The 12,822-nt window shown below is 34.9% G+C and overlaps 1 protein-coding gene across 27 annotated transcripts in view; it reads right to left on the reverse strand.

Annotated features, from left to right (window-relative positions):
• The window catches only part of DLG2 (discs large MAGUK scaffold protein 2), a 2,604,243-nt gene that overhangs the window by 350,101 nt on the left and 2,241,320 nt on the right, over positions 1 to 12,822 (reverse strand). The gene's annotated exons all lie outside the window — the stretch shown is intronic.

Here is a 12,822-nt window from a genome sequence, read left to right on the forward strand (position 1 = left end):
TCCTCATATGTAAAAAAATGATCTGGAGAAGGAAATGGCAAATCACACCAATATCTTTGCCAATAAAACCTAAAAGGATCACGAATAATTACTGAACAACAGCAGAAGTACTCTACATTCGTACTCACTTGACAATTTTAGTCAATAAATAAAGTTGTCACATGACAGCTAATATCTTAGATTACATAGAAATATGTTTATAACATGGCATTGTGGTGAAGCCCTATACTTGGAGTCAGAAAGACCTAGTTATGAATCACCCTGCAAATACTCATTCCTGACTAAAAGATGAAATTACTAAGGTTAATTAGTGTTAAATGACTTATCCACAGTAAATGTGTGATTTTTTTTTTTTAGCCTTGGGTTTTTATCTGTAAAAGAAGAATAATAGATTCTATCTTAAAGGATTGGTGATATCATAGATTTAGAGATGGAAAAAATCTTAGAAATCTCCCTGTTCACCTAAGAAATTTTTATATAATCTTGGGCATATAGGCATAAAAATAAGTGTACAAATCAAACATTTACTGATTTAAAAAAATCATAATTTCATGACCTCCACACTCAGGGGTCATGAACAACAATTTAAGAAACTTTGTTCTAGGCTCCTTCCCTCATTTACAGATGAAGAAACATCTTCAGCCCAGAGAGGCTGACTTGAATGTCCTCTAACTATAAATCCAAATTCTTTCTATTAATGCATATTGTTATGAGAATCAGTCAGTCAAAAAAAATTAATTAGCCATCTACTGTTTGCCAAGTACTGTACTAAGTGATTGAGATATATGTATTTCTTATCTTTTTTATGAAACACAGAATCTACTGGGGGAGACAACATATAAACTCTATATAATACACATGCACACACATACACACACACATAAACACTCTATATAGGAGAAATAGAAAATAAAAACAGAAAGAAGGTATTATAATTGAGGGGAGAATGGGAAAGTTTTCCTATAGAAGGTGGGATTTTAGCTGGGACTCTAAGGAAGCCAAGAGAGTCAGGAAATAGAGGAAGAAGATAATTCCAAGCATGGGGGACAGCCAGTGAAAATGCCCCCTGGTGGTATACTTGAAATACTGCAATAACCTATATTACCTGGTTTGCTGACTTAAAATACTCTATTAATGTGAGTTTTTAATCATTTTTCCATTTTAAATTTTATTTTTAAGAAATTATTTCTTAAATGCCAGTTTCTACTTGTTCAGGTCATTGTCAATCAACAAGTAACTATTAAGTCTTTATTATATTCTCTCTATTCTATATATACTGTTAATTATATATAGTGATAATTTTGTACTATATTACTATAAACCTAAAGGAAGGTTAAAAAAATGGCCCTGTCTTCAAGAGAGTACCCATTTAATTGCAGAGACGACCCACAAACTACTGAACTTAAAGTAAAGCATTTCTCTCAGTATTAGAGAATGTCAGAACTAGAAGAGATTGTCAGTCTTCAAACCCCAAACTCCTATTTTATTGGTTGGAAACTGGGGCCTAGAGAGTTAAAATGACTGGCCTAAAGTCACACAGTTTATAAGTGGCAAAGTCTAGATAAGTTCAAGTTTTTTGACGTCAAGTCCAGGACTTTTTCGCCAGGAGAAAACAGTTTTATTTGAAGAGCTGTTTTCATGTAGGTCATTGAACAAGGACAAGACCATAGTTTCAGGGTAAAATAGATTTTAAGAAAATGGTTTCAGTTTCGATGAGATCCCAGCTAATTACTTCTCCATAGATGGAGGTTGTCTCAATTTGCTGAGCATCTGTGCATGGTGGCATTTGAGATATTGTGGGTGGTAGTCTCAAGTTATCTACAGTCCCAGAAAGGAAAATAATTAGCTGTTGAGCATTATTTTATGAGCTCAAACAAAATAAGAGTATCATCTCTCATCTGTTAATTCAACAGATGAGGCAGAATGACCATTAAAATTTAGCCAGAAATAAATACATAACTCTAAATGAAAAGGAATTGAATGGTCAGGTAAGTGTTTTTCAGGATCTAGCCTAGAGAGCTGAAGTGCCTTTCTGAGGTTATTATTAGTATTTTGAATGGAGAAAAACCTGTACCTATGTTTTAATTAACTTAGGAAACTCAATCAAGGAAACATTTTTTACAATGCAGTTCAATACCAGCTCTGCAATTTAGAGAGTTTCCTAGGGGTACTGAGAAATAAGGGGATGATTTTCACACAGACTGCGTATAAAGTTTTATTCATTCTCAATTTAGCTTTCTATATTCCATGTATGCTTACTCTCATAATATTATTTATTGCATACAAATATGAATATCTAATAAGAAGAATAGGAACTAGGCCAGTGATTTTATTAATATAAGGAATTCCCGGGTAAGAAAAATCCACATATTAATGCTTTTTCTGCAGCTTTTCTGCAATTTATTAATCTTAAGGAAATGCCAAGAGCTATGAGAAGTTTAGTGCCTCTTCAAGGATCCAGAATCAACATGAGTCAGAGGTAGGATCTAAATTGCAACCTAGGTCTTTCTGACTTTAAAGTCAGCCTTCTAGTCACTAAATATGCTACTTCATATTATTATAAATAATAAAACATATAGTAATATAACATTATTATCACATTATGTCATTAGACTTTAGTCTATTATCAATATAATAGTATTATTATTTTATTACTTAGAATCCATCACCATAATTACTACTGCCAAAATTGTTAACACTTATTATCATAAAATTAATTTAATATGTTAATGTTATTAATAATAGTATAAGTGCAATGGATAGAATGCTGGGTCTGGAGTCAGGAAGCATCATCTCCCTGAGTTCAAATCTGACTTTAGATATTTACAAGTCAAGTGACCCATGGCAAGTCACTAACCCTGTCTGCCTCAGTTTCTTCATCTGTAAAATAAGCTGGAGAAGGAGATGGCAAACTATTCCAGTATCTTTGCCAAGAAAACCCCAAATGGGATCACAATCAGACATGATTGAAAACTGATTATGCCTAATAATAATAACTAATAATACAATAATATTTCATATATTATCATACTTTCTTATTTTGGTCTAAACTCATGATTTTATCATTGTAGAGAGAATCCTCTTATAGTTGCACATTGAGATTGCCTTAGGGATAGCACTTGAGTCTTCCCAACCTATCTACTATGCCTTTCATTATTAGAATTGTTATTACAATGCAAAATGTGTGTGTGTGTGTGTGTGTGTGTGTGTGTGTGTGTGTGTGTGTGTGTGTGAAATCACTAAATAATAGGACTATTAGGAGGATATTTCACATTTACCTAATACTTGGAGCCTTATAAAATATCTCCCTTATAATACACCTGTGAAATAATATCTTTACAAAATTAACTCAAAGTTGTAGATGAGCAAACAGAGGCAAAGTAAAGTTGAGTGACTTGTCCATGTTCACATACTTATTGAAAGTCAGACCCGAGGCTATGAGCTGAATTTCTAATGTGAATTCATTTTAATTTCTATTGTACCAGAACTCTTAGCCCAGGGGACCAAGACACATGAATACAAATTAATCTCTTGAATGAAACCATGAAGAATATAGTTTTAAAAATGAATCAGGGGACAGAGATAAAGTCTGAGGCCCTCGATAGAAGATGTTTCTGGAGTTGGAAAAAGAGGATAAAAGAAGACTTTATTCAGAAAAACCAAGGAAATGCTTTGGGGACCAAGTGTCATTCTGTTTTGGAATGCTTCACCCAGAGTAAAGGATATCTCAAACTGAAGTGAAGGACTTTAATGTCTGCTTATGTAGTGTCAGGATCTCGTAAAAGAAAGAAGAGGTATAAATAGATTCAGGGAAGAAGAAATGTTAGTGTCATTCATCAAATCACTGTTTAACAAATGGAATCCATGGACATGAAAGTTCAATGCCCAGCAAAGCATCTCATCTTTCTCTGCCTGGTTAATTGATTTTTGTTCTCTCCATCAACATTTCCATTATGAGAAATGGTATTTGGAGAGCAAAGTGGTGACAACAGAGAGAAAGAAAATCATTTAAAGGGCTTATCTGCTTAAAACAACAACAACATTTCTGTTGGTTGAATACCTCCATTAAAGTTTTCCTTGGATGTCTCAATATGAGTTGGAGAAGACCCAGATCTATCAAAGGCTATTGCTGGTAAAGCCAAGCTATGACAAGGACTAATAATGTAGAAAGACTGAGTATGAGCCAGTGACAGACTGTGAATCTATAATCTGAGAATTAGTATCATTAGTGAATGGATAGATGGATGGATGAATAAATGAAAGATGATTAGTAAATGCTTACTATTGATCGGTCATTGGAAGTTTCTGCCCTCCAGGAGTTTATATTCAAATAAGAAGAGACAATTTATATTGGGAGGGTGAGAGAATGGTATTTTGGAGTAGTTAGTCTCAGAGTTGGTGGAAGAGCCTTGGGCGAATTGAATGACATGCTTTTTTTCAAAAGCAGTGTGAGTATTGATTTTATTATAGTTCCTGGAGCAAGATGTTTGGCATTGGCTAGAGAGAAGGGGTTACCTAACTTTGTGCTCTGTAACTAACCAATCAAAACAAATCAGCCACAGATCCATGTAAAAAGGCTCATCATCAAAAGGCTGGTCACAAATTCAGTGTAATTATCATGCATAACTGAATATTATGTGCTACTAGGTGCTTGGAATGCTTCAAGTGGCTTCAAACCAACTGAGAAATGCAGTAAATAGATGTAGAAATACCAGGTGATGTGAGAAGGTAGAGAGTTCAGATGATAATAATAATAACAGCAACAATAACAATAGCTACTTATATAATATCTACTATGTGTCAGACATAGTGCTAAGTAAGTATCTTACAAATATCATCTCATCAGATCTTCATACCAACTCAAAGAGGTGGATGCTATTATTTTTACAATTGAGAAAAGTGAGGTCAAGTGATTTGCTCAGAATTACACAGCTAGTAAGTGTCTGAAGTCAGAATAGAACTCAGCTCTTCCTTACACTAGGTTCGGAACTCCATCTTAGCTACCTAAAAAAGCAAACAAGCAGAAAGATAGGCTTGTTGTAGAAAATGATACCTGAATTAAACCTTGAAGGAAGCTAAGGATTTCAAGAAGAAAAAAACAAAATGGGAATAAATTATTGGCAAGAGGAAATTTTACATCCTATATAGCAGTGAGGGAATACCATATTTAGTTTGGAGAATAGTGACTATGTCAGTTTGCATGTAATAATGACTGAGAGGATAATAATGAAGAGAGATAATGTGAAATAAGTCTGAAAAGGTGGACAACCTAGATTATGAAGGGCTTTTAATGCCAAATAAGAACTGGCATTTTTATATTATAAATAATAGGAAGCTGTAGTGGACCAAAACAGTCAGATTTTTGCTTTAAGAAGATTATGTTGGCAGTTGTACTAAATAGATTGGAAATAAGAGAGACTGGGAACAGGATGATTAATTAGGACACTATTTAGTAGTTTGCAAAAGCTGATGAGGGCCCGAGGTAGTAGTGGGCATTCTAGGAGAAAGAGAGATGGAATATAGGTGGAATCAATAAAACCTACCATCTAATTAGATAGATAGTGAGGAGGATTAAAGAGTCAAGAATAGTGTTAGCATCATCTTACTAGTAATTATTATTTATTATTAATCTGAGTGGCTAAAGGATAATGCAGTAAAAAAAAATAGAAAAATAGAAAAATTCCCTGAGGAAAAAAAGTATGAAATAAGAGAGAAAAGATTATGTGTTCAGTTTGGAATAGCTGAAAATTTAACGTGTTTATGGAATATTCAGGTGACAAGTCTGGCAGGTATTTGATGATGCAAGATTAGAGCTCAAATGAGGGTAAGAAGTGATGGATTTTCCTTTGGCTATGATACCAATGAAACCTATCTACTAAGGCATGGAGATCTGCATGGGAAAATGAATTATTGATTCAATTAAAATTGGAGCTTTTTATTTTTTAAATATCAATGAAATATTTATATATTGGCAGTTGCTGGTTGATTGGTTATTGTCCTTTGTCCTTGAAGAGGACCAAAATGACATTACTATGTTATAATCAAGTTACAATGTGTCCAACTGTGGCTGATCACACCAATTAACAAGCTCAGAATTCTTTGCCATAAGTTAGACACAAATAGTCCTTATTTACATTTTGGGGTGGCTTCTCTAATTTTGTGCATCTCACGTTTCCTTTGGATTAATTCAATTCTGCTTTGCTCATACAGCACAGCACTAGGAAGCCATGGAGTTACGCATAAATGTACACATGTTATCTAGGTTTTGGTAAAACATTTTATACAGTCTTTTGTAATATTTTTTGTGAAAAATCTAAAAAGCTGTTTGATAGATTTTAGAACAATGAAGTATAGGTAGCTAGGTGGCACAGTGAATAGAGGATCAAGCTTGGAGTTAGGAAGATCTGAGTTCAAATACAGCCTCAGACAATTACTAGCTGTGGGACCCTGGTCGAGGCACTTGTCTCAGTTCCTCATCTGTAAAATGAAAGTATACTGGAGAAGGAAATGGCAAATAATTTCAGTAACTTTGTCAAGAAAACCCCATAGACCAAAATCCATGGGATCACATAAAGCCAAACATTACTGAAGGAGAGAAACAGCACATTTAAGTAAATTTTAACTAGTTGGATGACTTAATTAAAAGAGTAGAACCTATTAGTTCCTTGTTCATTAGAGAAGAAGTCTCTATTGGAGTACTGCAGGGATCCATACTTGCCTGTATGCTGCTTAACATTCAATCAGTTAACTCTCCTTTAGTAAATCTCTACTACATTTTAAGCACTCTGTTAGTTGCTAAGGATACAAAAGAAAATATTTCCTTACCTGACTCAGCTGAAGATGTAAATAATATGCATATTTGCAGGTAATACAAAAATAAGAGAAATTTTTGACATAGGCACTTTATAATCCAAAAAGATATTTGACAGAATAGGGCATTGGGCTAAATATAACAAGATATATTTAATAGGGAAAAATATAAAATTTTATACTTGCATTTTAAAAAATTAGATTCTCTCATATAACACAGAGGCATGACTTGCTATCAGGAAAAACTGGAGATTCTAGTTGACTTCAATAACTCAAGAGATTTTATGTTTTTAACAATGTTGGTATTCTTCCCGGTGCTGTTGGTTACACCCCGAGTACAATTTTTCACAGTGTGTTAACTCTTGTCTTACAAATCACTTACCATTTAGTATAGTCCCAAAAATATATATGGCATCTAAATGTATATTGAATCAATGAAAGAATATGGCGGCTAGTTGGTGTAGTAGAGTGCTGAACGTGGAAGTCAGGATGCTCTGAATTCAAATTGGGCCTCAGACATTGACCAGCTATGTAATCTTGGGCTAACTAACTCATTTAGCCTCAGTTTACCTTAGTTTCTTCATCTGTGAAGTGGGGAAAATAATAGCACCTACCTTTCATGATGGTTATGAAGATCAAATGAACTGATATTTGTAAAGTATAAAGTGCTTAGTGTGACATATAAAAGTTCAAGAGATAATTTCTGGGTAATTAATCATTTCATTAATTATCTGCTAGTCATAATTAATAAAATAATTAATTTCCCAGAAATTATGTCTCTCAAACTTTGTATACATCACATAAACACAGTGTCTGGCATACCTATTGGTGCTTAATAAATGCCTGTGTCCTTCCTCTCTGCAGATCTCAATTTCTTCATTCATAAAATAGAGATAATAATAGCACCAACCTCCAAGGGCTGTTGTGAGGATGAAATGTAAAGTGTTTTGTAAAACTTAAATGTTATATAAATGGTAATTATCATTATGAGGGAATGAGAGTAAGTACTGGTTAACTCAGGGCAAAGTGCTACTAATCCAGGATTACAAATTCACCTGTCATATGAGTCAGTTAACTTTGTTCTGTTCTGTATCCTCTAAACTCACCATTAACCTCAGTTTACTAATTTAATGAGGGACTGGGGAGACAGTGGGATAGATTAGAATAAGTTCACCTCTTATTGAAAAAAAAATATCCTTTCCATATGCAGATGTTGATTGCTACAAGTCAAAAAGATCCAGGAAGGGGTACAACATACCTTCCACATCTGCTTCTTTCATTAGGCTGTAGCCAGAGGCAGGTTAATGATGGGGTGCCAGAAACCCCTACTGAGGTGTCAAATCAAAGGGAAGGTCAAAAGCAGAGCCCCAGTCAAAACCAGGAGGGCTGGCAAGACAGATACAGCTGAAGGAGAGGTCAAGAAATGTCAATCTCTGACAGGAAGGCTGAAGTCAATAGGTGGAATTGGGGCTGGCAACACGCTAAAAGCAAGGTCAAAAATACTGGAGAGGTAAATTTGAGCTCAGTTTCCTCAGAAGAGTGATAGGTTTGTTGCACTCAGCAGTGTAATTTCCATTGTCCTTTTAACAGTTGACTGAACATGTTCCTCCCTCTGAAAGGGACAGGCTTATCAGAAACTGGGATTAAGACAGCTCTGCACCAGGCTCCTTTGCCTTCATCACCACCATTTAAATTTTTATGCTGTCAAGGAATGGTAAGATTATAGCAATTCAAGTTAATTCAATAACATTATATGTAACATATATAATAATATATTAACATATATTAATACTAATATATAATGCATATATGTAACATATGATATTATATGTCAGGGACTATGGTAAATTCTAGGTTATTAAAAAAGAAAAATAAAGCCTGCCTTCAAGGAGGTTACAATCTAAAAAGAAGGCAATACATGAAAGGAAGCTGATGGAACATGGAGAGTTAGAAAGACTAGATGGTGCTTATTTAGAGAATCTCAGGAGTGGGGGGCGGGATCTCAAAGACCATATAATGCAACTTAGTCCTGAAAAAACATCCTCTCTCCACTTTCCCCGAAAAGGGAGCATCTAGTGTGTCTTCCTTATGACAAGTTTTCACATCCCTAAAAATAACAGTCATATTATCTGTGTTTTCTCTTTCCCTTTCCCCTCTTTGATTCTTTTACTCCATTTCAGAGGATAATCCTCTCCCTCCCCACTCAACAATCTCTGTGCATATTTGCCTTCTTTCCTTCTTTCTTCAGTCTTATCTCTTTGTAACTCCCTTTCTGCTTCTCTATCTCTTTTTCTTTTTCTCTGTCTCCTTTTCTTCCATCCTTCCTTCCCTCTATGTCTCCTTCTCTTTCTGATTCTATATCTATTTCTCTTTAAATACAATATCAGTGCTTATTCCCTATGTGAACTGGGACAAGTCACTTAAATCACCCTGGGCTTTAAATCATCTCAGTTTCCTCATCTGTAAAAATGGGGGAGGGGGATGTCAGGTCCTTTCTAGTTCTATAATACTAGAATATATCTTTGGATCCCTTTATTTTTACATCATATTCATTTCTGGATATATTCCCTTCATTTCCCCCATAGTGGGAAGTGAGCCTCCTCTCATAACAGAAGAAAAAAAACAAAACAATTAAGCATAAACAGACTACTCCATGATCACTCATCTGACAGAGTGTGCAAATGGGCATTTCATGCCCATTACCTAGTAGCACTTTTTAATAAAATCATCCTTCCTCCTCTGATTCCCGTCACTCCAGTTAAGTTTATACCTTTCCCTTTCTATCTTTCTATTCCCTTTGCACACAGTGCAAAAAAGAAAACCCAGCTCAGTTTCCATGTTTCACTTTTTCATAGAAAGAAGTAGGGCAGGGAATATGAGGAATTTAACAAAAAGTGTCTAGTGACTTTATGGCCAGCTGCCTACCAGAGACTTCTGGATAAGAGGCAATGAAGCTCAAGTGAAGTTGATGGGTCTGTTTCTGAAGAGCTTTAAACATGGACAAATATAAAGTTACCTATTACCAGTCTTTATTTCCAGTAGAGATACAATTTACATTTATCAAAACAGACATAATCAAAGTTCTGGCTCACAATTCTAGGTACTTGTAAAGCTTTGTACAAATGCTAACTGTTTATTTTTTCAAAAACATTCTTGAAAAAGACAAAAAAGTCACAAAGAGGAGACCTAAGTGGGGCTTCCATGGGAGAAGAGACCATCTTATTGTGCCTTGTTGCTGGTGGGAGAGTCTATGGGTTGTCGAAAAGAAACAGAAGGTAAGGGAATTTATATGGCAACCACTATGTGCCAGAAGCTGTGTTAAGTATAACAATACTTTAATAATAATAGCAATAATATATTAAGAGTATAGATTATAAATAATAATAAGTAATAATAAAACATTTATATAATGTTTATTATGTGCCAGGCACTGTGCTAAGTGCTTTATAATTATTTCATTTAATTCTTACACCTCTTATATGCTATAATCATCATCCCCCTTTTACAATTGAGGAAACTGAGGCAGAGGTTTAGGCTCAGGATCACATAACTAAGTGTCTAAGACTGGATTTAAATTTTGATCTTCCTGATTCCACGCCTAGCATTCTATCCACTGTGCTATTAACAACAAAAGGCCCTTTTTAGAAGGCAGCTGAGAGAAAATTCTTTTTCCCCCCCACGAAGTTTTTCCTTAAGTGAGCAAAAGCCTAGTTGCTCCATCAAACTCTTGATACTGGCTAATTTTGTCTAGCTGTCATCCATGCCTAGAATACTCTCCTTCATCTCCCTCATGATTAGAATGTCCTTCCTCATTCCCCTCGCCGCCACCCCCTCACCCCATGCCTAGAATATTTTCCCTTCTCATTTTCACCTCCTGGCTCTCTAGATGTCCTTCAAATTTTAACTAAAATCCCACTTTTACAAGAAGCCTTTCTTGAACCCCCTTAATTCTAGGGCTTTCACTCTGTTATTTCCAAATTATCCTGTACATAGCTGCTTTAAACATAATTGTTTCCATGCTGTCTTCCTCATTGTATTGTGAGCTCCCTGAAGGCAGGTATTATCTAAATCTTGCCTTTCTTTCTAGCTCCAGTGATTAACTTGATACTTGATACTGAGTTAGAGCTAAATAAATGTTTATTGATTGAATGCCTATCTCCTTATAAACACACCCTAAGAAGGTTTTAACCTATCGTGGGTAAAGGATATGTATATAGGCTTGGAGACTAATCAAACTTGTTGTTTCTATTCCCAAATATATCAAAACCTGAATATCTGAGCAGGTGGGAATCATACAAAATTGGCAAAAATTGCCTTTCATATTCAGATATTAGCCATGTCATTCTTGATGTCTAGGCTAGCTAACTAGGCTACAGTGTGTTCTCCAAGTGACAGTTCCAAATCTGATCTTTGATCTCTTTATTTAGACATCTTGAAACCATAAAATTAATTTATTCTTTATTTTAATTAACTTAACAGGCATTTGGGAGGCACCTGCTATGTAGTAGGCACTGTGCCAGGTACTGGGAATACAAAGACCTGAATCAACTAGTATCAGGGTCCCAGATTTGGAACAAGTCCCATATCACAATTACCAAACCATTACTTTACAGGGTGATAAGAATTAAAGAGTATGAAAATTGGAGAGACTCACATGGCTACAAATTGCTGGATTTAGAATTCAAATTCCTGTCCTCAAATTCCAATCCCAGTGCTCATGAATTAATAGCAAGAATTTCCAAAGGTTTCATTTATTCTCTCCATTTACAGAATCTTGGGTTCTACCTGTAATCAATCTACTTGTAAAAAAAAAAAATGGTATCCCTAACTGTTGCATAAGTAATCTCCTAGTAGTGTTCTTCATTCTTCACTCCATCTCCAGCAATGGATTCTGATTCCAACAAGGTCATATCCATCTGACCTCCTGGTACTCAGTTTCCTCATCTGTAAAATAGATCTGGGTAGACTCAATGATTTCCTTTCCAGCACTAAATCTATTATTTCTATGATTCTATTGCATCATGGAAAGGGCATAATAGCAGTTCTCTCTGTAAAAACTAATTTTTAAATTTAAAATTGCTAACAGAATCTTCCAAAAGAAATACTTGCTTGAGTGTTTATGAGACCTAGGACAGAAGACACCTGTTTGGAATACGGTTTTGGTGTAAGAAAGGATTTTGAAAAGTCGTTGCAACTCAGCAAAAAATAAATAAATAAATAAATAAAACTATGTCAGGACAGCTGCCCAGACCTGCCTCAAAGACATCAGATTACATTCCAAAAGCCTAGTGATTAATTTCTGTAATCCTATTTATTTATGAGAGGATATTGGGAAGAAATCACTTCCCAAATTAAGAATATTAATTCAAGCTGGTTTAGAGCCATTTGCCTTCTTAAGGTGCTGCTCAAACACATTCTTGTAATTAATAATCACCAAAACAACTGAAAATATTCATTTCAATTCATTTTCCTGAGTTCAAATCCGGCTTTGGACATTTCTTAGCTGTGTGATCCTGGAAAAAAAACCACTTAATCCTTTTTTGCCTCAGTTTCCTCATCTTTAAAATGAGCTGGAGAAGGTAATGGCAAACCACTGAAGTATCTTTGGCAAGAAACCCCCAAATGGGGTTACAAAGGGATGGACATGATTGAAAAATGATTGAAAAAACAACTTGCTAGGCTCTTTGGACCCTTCCCATTGTTAGAAAAGTAACAATGAACATTTGAATCTTCAGCCTCAATAAGTAATAAGTAAGTTGATGCATGTTTTTTAAATATCAGCTTCTCTTATCTTTGAATTTAATAATTTAAAAAATTGAGCTGGGTAAGAAGCATTTCATTAGCTGTAAACCTCATTCTAAATGTCTAACATATAAGCAAAGCATTATGTAGATTACAGTCAATCCTATCATTGAAGCCTGCTGTGATCAATGTTTCAGTCTACATTTTAGCTGCAAGAAGACAATCAGGGAGTTTATCTTTCCTGACTAAATTGCTCCTGAAAGTTTTTTT

This window comes from Sminthopsis crassicaudata, chromosome 3, assembly GCF_048593235.1.
Source record: "Sminthopsis crassicaudata isolate SCR6 chromosome 3, ASM4859323v1, whole genome shotgun sequence".
NCBI lineage: Eukaryota > Metazoa > Chordata > Mammalia > Dasyuromorphia > Dasyuridae > Sminthopsis > Sminthopsis crassicaudata.